Source organism: Carcharodon carcharias, chromosome 6 (genome assembly GCF_017639515.1).
Source record: "Carcharodon carcharias isolate sCarCar2 chromosome 6, sCarCar2.pri, whole genome shotgun sequence".
NCBI classification, from domain to species: Eukaryota; Metazoa; Chordata; class Chondrichthyes; order Lamniformes; family Lamnidae; genus Carcharodon; species Carcharodon carcharias.
Window position 1 is genome coordinate 144,818,205 of NC_054472.1, and position 9,170 is coordinate 144,827,374.

Consider the following 9,170-nt stretch of genomic DNA (forward strand, 5'->3'; position numbering starts at 1 on the left):
GGGCTGACAAGTGGCAAGTAACATTCGCGCCACACAAATGCCAGGCAATAACTATCTCCAACAAGAGAGAACCCAATCATCACCCCTTGATGTTCAATGGCATTACCATCATTGAATCCCCCACTATCAATATCCTGGGGGTTATCATTGACAGAAACTGAACTGGACTAGCCATATAAATACTGTGGCTACAAGAACAGGTCAGATGCTAGGAATGCTGTGGCAAGTAACTCACTTCCTGACTCCCCAAAGCCTGTCCACCATCTACAAGGCACAAGTCAGGAATGTGATGGAATACTCTCCACTTGCCCTGAAGAGTGCAGCTACAACAACACTCAAGAAACTTGACATCATCCAGGACAAAGTAGCCTGCTTGATCAGCAGCCCAACCACCACCTTCAACATTCACTCCATCCACCATTGACACACAGTGGCAGCAGCATATACCATCTACAAGATGCACTGCATTAACTCAACAAGTGTCTTTTGACAGCACCTTCCAAATCTGCGACCTCTACCACCTACAAAGGCAAGGGCAGCAGAAGCATGGGAACACTACCACCTGCAAGTTCCCCTCCAAGTCACACACCATCCTGACTTAACATAATAACATAAGAAATAGGAACAGGAGTAGACCATTCGGCCCCTCGAGCCTGCTCCGTCATTCAATAAGATCATGGCTGATCTTCTTGTATTTTGATTTCCACATTCCCATCTAACCCTGATAACCTTTGATTCCCTTGCCTAAAAAGTATCTATCTACCTCTGCCTTAAAAATATTCAATGACCCCGCCTCCACCACCTTCTGAGGCAGGGAATTCCAAAGTCGCACAACCCTCTGTGAGAAAAAATTTCTCCTCATCTCTGTCCTAAAAGGGCAACCCGTAATTTTAAAACAGTGACTCCTAGTTCTGGATTCACCCAGAAGAGGAGACATCCTTTGACGTCCACCTTGTCAAGGCCGTTCAGGGTCTTGTATACTTCAATCAAATCAACCCTCATTCTTCTAAACTCCAGTGGGAACAAGCCCAGTCTGTCCAACCTTTCCTCATAAGACAACCTATTCATTCCAGGTATCAATCTAGTAAAGCTCCTGTGAACCATCTCCAATGTATTTACATGCTTCCTTAAATAAGGAGACCAAAATTATAAGGATGTTCCCATATTGAAGATGAAACCTGTACAGAGATATCATGCCTGGCCAAACCTGCCTTTCCCAATTTATTCCCACAAATAGGTCTGTGTGACTGCAATAGCATTTCCAAATCACTTTGACACTTGCTTGGAAGGTAATTCAATATTTCATTTAAATTTTCAAGCACTCCCTCATTATCCAATTTGATTAGAGGGAAATCAATTTCAGAATCCTGCACTTCTACCTCTTTCTCGTCATCCACCATTACTAATACCTCTTTTTGTTCCTCTTCCCTGTTTGGAAATTTATCGCCGTTTCTTCATTGTCACTATATCAAAATCCTGGAACTCCCTCCAATTCTGTGGGTGTACCTACACCATATGACAGCAACAGTTTCAGATGGTGGCTCACCACCACTTTCTCAAGATCAGTTAGGGATGTGCAAGAGATGCTGGCCTAGCCAGCAATGCCTACATCCCATGAAAGAATTCTTTAAGTGTAAAATTACCCTTCAGTGTCTCAAGAATACTGGGTCAGACATTCAATCCTGAAATCGAATAGTCACCTGGAAGACCTGTTGTCTATGATATTTAATTCTTTGAGAGCTCTATTTAACTCAATAATAGTATTTTTAATATATAGTACACTAAAGTACTCTAATAGTAGAATAGTTTGAAACTCTGAAAGGTGGAAAGATCCTCTGATGTGATTATTGCAAGTGTTTTTTTTTATGTCGCATGGTTATTCAACCCAGACATCAGTCGCTCTGCAACATCAATGAACAAAATACGAACTGTTGGTTAAATGGATCCTTTGATAACTGAGAGATTAATGTGCTAATTTTCACAGACCAAAAGTCCTATGCTCTGTGCAAAGTTATTGTCCTCCAAGGAGTCAATAGCCAGAGTTCTTCACTGGAACAAGAGAGGCGAAGATTCAACCAAGGTTCCCACTCCTGATAACTATCTAGTGGACCCTTCTTGGAAACATGTCTGTAGAATACAGGAGAGGCCAGAATTAAAAAATAGAAAAGCATTTAATACTGCAGTGGAAGTTATGTATAGGCCTCCTGTTAGCAGTTGTGAAGTGTTAAATTGTACAATCACAGAGATTAGACAAGCATGTAGTAAAGGCAGAGTGGTTTCAATGGGTGATTTTAACTTATGTTTAGATTGGGATAAGCAATTTGGCACATGTCAGAATGGTAGAGAACCTCTTGAGTGTTTTCTGAAGCAATATGTCCTAGAACCAACAAGGGGACAGGTCATATTAGATTTAGAAATAAATAATGACCCAGATTTAGTTAACAACCTAATGGCACATGAACATTTATCTAATAGCAATCATATGACCAAATACAGCATTGTGTTTGAAAGAGGGAAATGTGAAATAGCTGCTAAGATTCTAGATTTAGGTCAGGCTGACTTCAATGGGATGAGACAGAGAATGTCAACAGTAACAAAAACAAAAACAGAATTACCTGGAAAAACTCAGCAGGTCTGGCAGCATCGGCGGAGAAGAAAAGAGTTGACGTTTCGAGTCCTCATGACCCTTCGACAGAACTTGAGTTCGTGTCCAAGAAAGAGTTGAAATATAAGCTGGGTTAAGGTGTGTGTGTGGGGGGCGGAGAGAGAGAGAGAGAGAGAGGTGGAGGGGGGCGGTGTGGTTGTAGCGACAAACAAGCAGTGATAGAAGCAGATCATCAAAAGATGTCAACAACAATGGTACAAAAGAAAACATAGGTGTTAAAGTTAAAGTTGGTGATATTATCTAAACGAATGTGATAATTAAGAATGGATGGTAGGGCACTCAAGGTATAGCTCTAGTGGGGGTGTTTTTTTAAAAAAAATAATGGAAATAGGTGGGAAAAGGAAAATCTTTATAATTTATTGGAAAAAAAAGGAAGGGGAAAACAGAAAGGGGGTGGGGATGGGGGAGGGAGCTCACGACCTAAAGTTGTTGAATTCAATATTCAGTCCGGAAGGCTGTAAAGCGCCTAGTCGGAAGATGAGGTGTTGTTCCTCCAGTTTGCGTTGGGCTTCGCTGGAACAATGCAGCAAGCCAAGGACAGACATGTGGGCAAGAGAGCAGGGTGGAGTGTTAAAATGGCAAGCGACAGGGAGGTTTGGGTCATTCTTGCGGACAGACCGCAGGTGTTCTGCAAAGCGGTCGCCCAGTTTACGTTTGGTCTCTCCAATGTAGAGGAGACCACATTGGGAGCAACGAATGCAATAGACTAAGTTGGGGGAAATGCAAGTGAAATGCTGCTTCACTTGAAAGGAGTGTTTGGGTCCTTGTACGGTGAGGAGAGAGAAAGTGAAGGGGCAGGTGTTGCATCTTTTGCGTGGGCATTGGGTGGTGCCATAGGAGGGGGTTGAGGAGTAGGGGTTGATGGAGGAGTGGACCAGGGTGTCCCGGAGGGACATACCCCATAAAGAGACAGGCATAGCTGGGGCCCATGTGGGTACCCATAGCCACACCTTTTATTTGGAGGAAGTGAGAGGAGTTGAAGGAGAAATTGTTCAGCGTGAGAACAAGTTCAGCCAGATGGAGGAGAGTAGTGGTGGATGGGGATTGTTCGGGCCTCTGTTCGAGGAAGAAGCTAAGGGCCCTCAGACCATCCTGGTGGGGGATGGAGGTGTAGAGGGATTGGACGTCCATGGTGAAGAGGAAGCGGTTGGGGCCAGGGAACTGGAAATTGTTGATGTGACGTAAGGTGTCAGAGGAATCACGGATGTAGGTGGGAAGGGACTGGACAAGGGGAGAGAGAAGGGAGTCAAGATAACGAGAAATGAGTTCTGTGGGGCAGGAGCAAGCTGAGACGATCGGTCTACCGGGGCAGTTCTGTTTGTGGATTTTGGGTAGGAGATAGAAGCGGGCCGTCCGAGGTTGGGCGACTATCAGGTTGGAAGCTGTGGGAGGGAGATCCCCAGAGGAGATGAGGTCAGTGACAGTCCTGGAAACAATGGCTTGATGTTCAGTGGTGGGGTCATGGTCCAGGGAGAGGTAGGAGGAAGTGTCTGCGAGTTTACCTTCAATTCCATGAATTTCAACTTTTGCTAACGGTCTCTCATCCTATACTTTAGCAATTACCTGACAACAGATGTTAGGCTTACTGGTCTGTAATATCTTGGTTCTAATGTCAACAGTAAACTGGGCAAATCTGCTAATTGGTGAAACAGAACCAGTTTACAACTCTAAGGTGCAATAGCTCTACTTGATAAAAAAAAGTTATAGCCAACTAAAGAAAGAGACAACATAAAACTGAAAGAAAAAGCATATTAAAATATAAAAAAAGGCACAGATCATGGTGAATGGGAAAGATACAAATAGCAGCAAAGTGTGACAAAACTGATAAGAGCAATAAAAAGGGAGTATGAAAAGAAACTTGCAAGGAATATCAAAATCAACATTTTTTTTAACCATTATATTAGGGAAAAGAGGGTGGTCAGGAAAACTGATAATGATATTACCAATGAAAATATGGAAATGGTGAACATGCTAAATAATTACATTGCATCAGTATTTCCAGTAGAGGAAGAGGTCAGCATGCTAGACATCATGAGGAAACTAATACTGAATCAGGAAAGGCCTGCACCAAAATTAATGTAAACAAAGTAACAGCAATGAAGAAAACAATGCCACTAATGAGTGGCAAGTCCTCAGGACCAGATGGTCTCTATTCAAGGGGTTTAATCTTTCAAAGCTCTGTTGATTCAGGAACCATTCATCTAGATTGGAAAATTGTGGGTATCATTCCACTATTTAAGGAACGTAAGAGGGGAGAACCAAGATATTACAGACCAGTAAGCCTAACATCTGTTGTCAGGTAATTGCTAAAGTATAGGATGAGAGACCGTTAGCTAAAGTTGAAATTCATGGAATTGAAGGTAAATTATTGACCTGGTTAGAAAATTGGCTGAGCAGGAGACAGATAAGGGCAGGTGCTTGAATTGACAGGATGTGACTAGTGGCGTTTTGTGTTCACCTTATTTATTAAATTACTCACATGATGGAATAGAAAGCCACATATTCAAATTTCCCAATGACAAAAAGATAGGCAGCATTTTAAACAATATAGATTGAAGCATAAAATTACAGAGATATTGATAAATTCATTGAATGATCAAAACTGTGGCAAATTGATTTCAATTTAGGCAAATGTAAGATCATCCACTTTGGATTAAAATGGGTAGGTCAAGGTATTTTCTAAATGACAAAAAGCTAGAAACAGTAGAGGTCCAGAGAGATTTGTGGATCCAGGTTCAAATCTGGATAAATTAAATTATGAGGAGATTACACAAACTAGGGTTGCATTCCCACATTAAGGGGTATTTGATCAAAGCTTTTAAAACGTTAAGGGAAACACAGGATAGATAGCGATAAACTATTTCTGCTGATTGGAGAGACCAGGATTAGGAGGAACACTCTAAAAATTAGAGCCACACCATTCGGAATTGAAGTTAGTAAACATTTCTATAAACAAGGTCTGGTAGAAGTTATAAACATTTTTCCACAAATGACAAGTGATTATAGATTAGGCCTTAATTTTAAATCTAAGATTGATAGATTTTTGTTAAACAGTAGTATTAAGGGATAAGGTGAATATGTGAAGTTAGTTGGAAGATCAGCCACGAACTCATTGAATGATGGGAACAGCCTTGAGGGGCTAAAAGGTCAACTCCCGTTCCTATGTTCTGAAATAGAGCTAATTCCGTCAATGCTTGAATATCCTGCCAACACATCTAGTCTCACACATGGAGAATGGCCATTTGGAAAATATATCAGAGGTTTGCCAGGTCCCATCGAATCATAACCCGTTAAAAGCCAGCAACCTCAGGGTAGCAGAAGGGGCAACTTGCAGGTCAGCGTACTCAACACATGAATTTGGTTGATCCTATTTTCTCAATGGTTAAAAGTCTCCAAGTTATAATAGTGAGTGCAGTGACAGAATTCAGTCAGTGGACTTTCAAATCTGAATATGAGTATATTGTTGAGGGGTAGCGGCATGCCATCACTTTGAGGAAAGTCTGTCCTGTCATCTAGCTTCAGTTTCATTCCAATCTGGAGCAGAACACAGCTCTGATAACCTCAAGCTTTCTGTCCATGTATATCTGTTCACATGTGCCTGTTATCAATAATGAACCTACAACCTGTTTGCACAATCCCTTACGAGCGATTGGTGTTCTTTATATCATTATAACGCACACAACATGGTGTGCAACAGTGGCTCCTTATAAATGACATAATGCTCGGCCTGGCAGCAAGATTCAGTACAGGTACGACATGGTGAACAGTCTTAGATCATGCTGACATGGGACAACTCTTGACATTTTGATCAGTCCACATCTGACTTGCAGCATCGGAGAGTTGAAATCGCAGTGTGGTGACTGCGCTGCAAAGCTTTGAGGACACGGTGCCAAGATAGTGCTCAAATAAAAAGCTGGTAAGCATATGGATCCCTCATGGTGAGTAAGACAGCACGGTGAGTGAACCAGCACTGGGTTAGCTCTGTTGGGAAAGGTGAGTGATCAGGGTGTGGGCTGGATTGATAGCGAACGAGGCAAAGTCAAACAAAAACAACAACAAACAAACTCATAAAAATCAGGCCAGAGAAGGTTGCGATTATAAAGGGTGGAGCTTTGGAAAAGTGACATTTTTCTCAGGTACTATAGGAGAAGGAAGGTCAAAGGGATATTGTCAAAATATACACTAAATTTCCCAGTTTAAATTGGGATACAGCTGACTTCGTAACCAAATTTAAAATGTTTAAACAGCTTATGGAGCTATGGTTTCTTGATTCACGTGTGTCTGAACCAGAAATGTAAGCCATAAAAATTTGGCTAGCAATAGGAAACAAAGGCCTACACAGGCAGAATATGTCAGGATTAACAGCAGAAGTGCTAAAGGATCCCCAGAAGATATGGACTACATTGGAAGACAGGTTCAGTATCGGGCTAAACTTCCGTTTTCATCTTTCAGTATTCATTTTTACTTAGTTCTGTTGAAGGGTCATGAGGACTCGAAACGTCAACTTTGTTCTTCTCCGCCAATGCTGCCGGACCTGCTGAGTTTTTCCAGGTATTTCTGTTTTTGTTCCATATTCATCGACTAGAGTTCATGTAATTTCAACAGCAGCCTATAGAATCCATAGACCACTTCATCAGCAGATGCAAAGAAAAGGGTACATAGTGTGATTTTTCAAATGCAGAACTAGCAGGCAGAATTGTTGAGTTGGCAATCGCAACTCCCATGGAAGCATTCCAGAGACATCTGCTAGACAAGCCCAAAACATATAGGGTGGAATTGTCCCAGATTTGCACTGTGTGGTAGTGGGCGGGAAAAAGGACGCTTTACCCTCTGGCCGCAATGGTGGGTTTTCGTGTCATATTGTCCCAATCACACCTCATTGATCATACATTCCTGGGAAATACGCCAGGTCGCTGGCGGTGCACCCTCTGACTCGTCTGCCCTGCCATCACCTCAATCTTTCAGTAAAGCAGGTGCCATATTTAAAGGTCGCCACTGTTCAGAAAGAGGACGAATGGATTCATCCGTTCCGCCAGGGTAAGTCACTCTTCTCATCACTCTCAATTCACACACTCACAAACTCATTACACATCCACAGGGATCTCACACATCAAGAGACAACACCACTAATTCTCACACACACCCTCACATCTCCATCAGGCTCATATCCTCTGGTGCTTGTGTCCTCACCCTGTCCATGGCTCCGCTCATTGCACAAACATTCCATGCAGTGCCATATGTCCTGTTCACACTCTCTCCATCTATTTTCATGCAGGAGAAGCTGACGCACAACAGCAGGGAGAGGTCCCAGATCGTGGGGTGGAGTGGCTGACATTAGGCCCCTCACTCATTTGAGGAGTGTGCCATCGCACTGACTGGTGAGGACATGGACCGTGCCTGCGGCAATGGTGAGGTTGGCGGCGAACACCCACGTGAGGATCTTGCACCACATCATCCCTCTTTCAACGCAACTGTAAGTGCTCTCTCTCCTGCTTTTAATTCTGCTGCCATGCACTAATCATCTCTACTTTGGTTCACAGGGAGCCTTGCCAAGTGATCGAAACCCTCAGCCGGCCAGTCCCTCAGCTCCATCCACATCCTCACCTCCAGCCAAGAGGACACCTCTTCTATTGAAGAGCTGGAAATAAGCAGCCTGGCAGACCCGTCACAGCACTTACCCACACCCTCTGCCAGTGTAGAGACACATACCTTGGTAGGACCTAGATCTATAGCAGGCTTGGGTTCACAATGTGGTGGTCACCGCACGGATACATGTCCAGAGCAAGAGGAGGCTGATTCAGCTGCACTCCCCAGCTTTCAGTGCACTGCTGGGGAAGAGGCATCTGTGGAGTCCAGGTCAGATGATGAGCCTCTAGAATTAGCCTTCCAACTCATTGTGGAGAGTCAGCACAAGGCGCAGGAACATCACACAGAGCTGTTGGAAGCCCTCGGCAGAGTGGCATGTGCGTCCACCTGCTCTCTGATGAAGTGGTGCCCACATGTACGTGTATGGAGGCCTCCATGGGAAGGATGGCAGATCCCACGGAGACCCTGGTCCAGCAGAACATGGAGATCCGTGAAGACCTACACTCCATCGCAGTAGCCATGGGTGAGTTCCCACAGTGGCAATGCGAGAGGGAACAGAGCACCTCGAAGTCCCTCCAGGTGTTCCTTCCCCTCAAGGAGTCAGGCCCGCACTCTTGGGCACCTGAAGGGAGGAGGAGCGGCAGCTGGACACCCCTGGGTCACCCACTCAGGAATCTCAGAGGCTGTTCTCCCCATTTGAGTCCCCTTTTCCTGTGACCCGCCCTCAACCTCGTCTTCTCTCACTGCAGAGTTGGCCCACAGGAGGGCAGCCAAAGCAAGCCAAGGCCCCCAAGGCCTTGGGTCTCCAAAGGATCCATGGCAAAATCATCAGAGGCAACAGGGCCAACCATTGCACAAGCTGTCTCCACCCGTCTTGTGGATATCAGGGAACACCTTGAAGTAGCAGGCCTAGAAAATT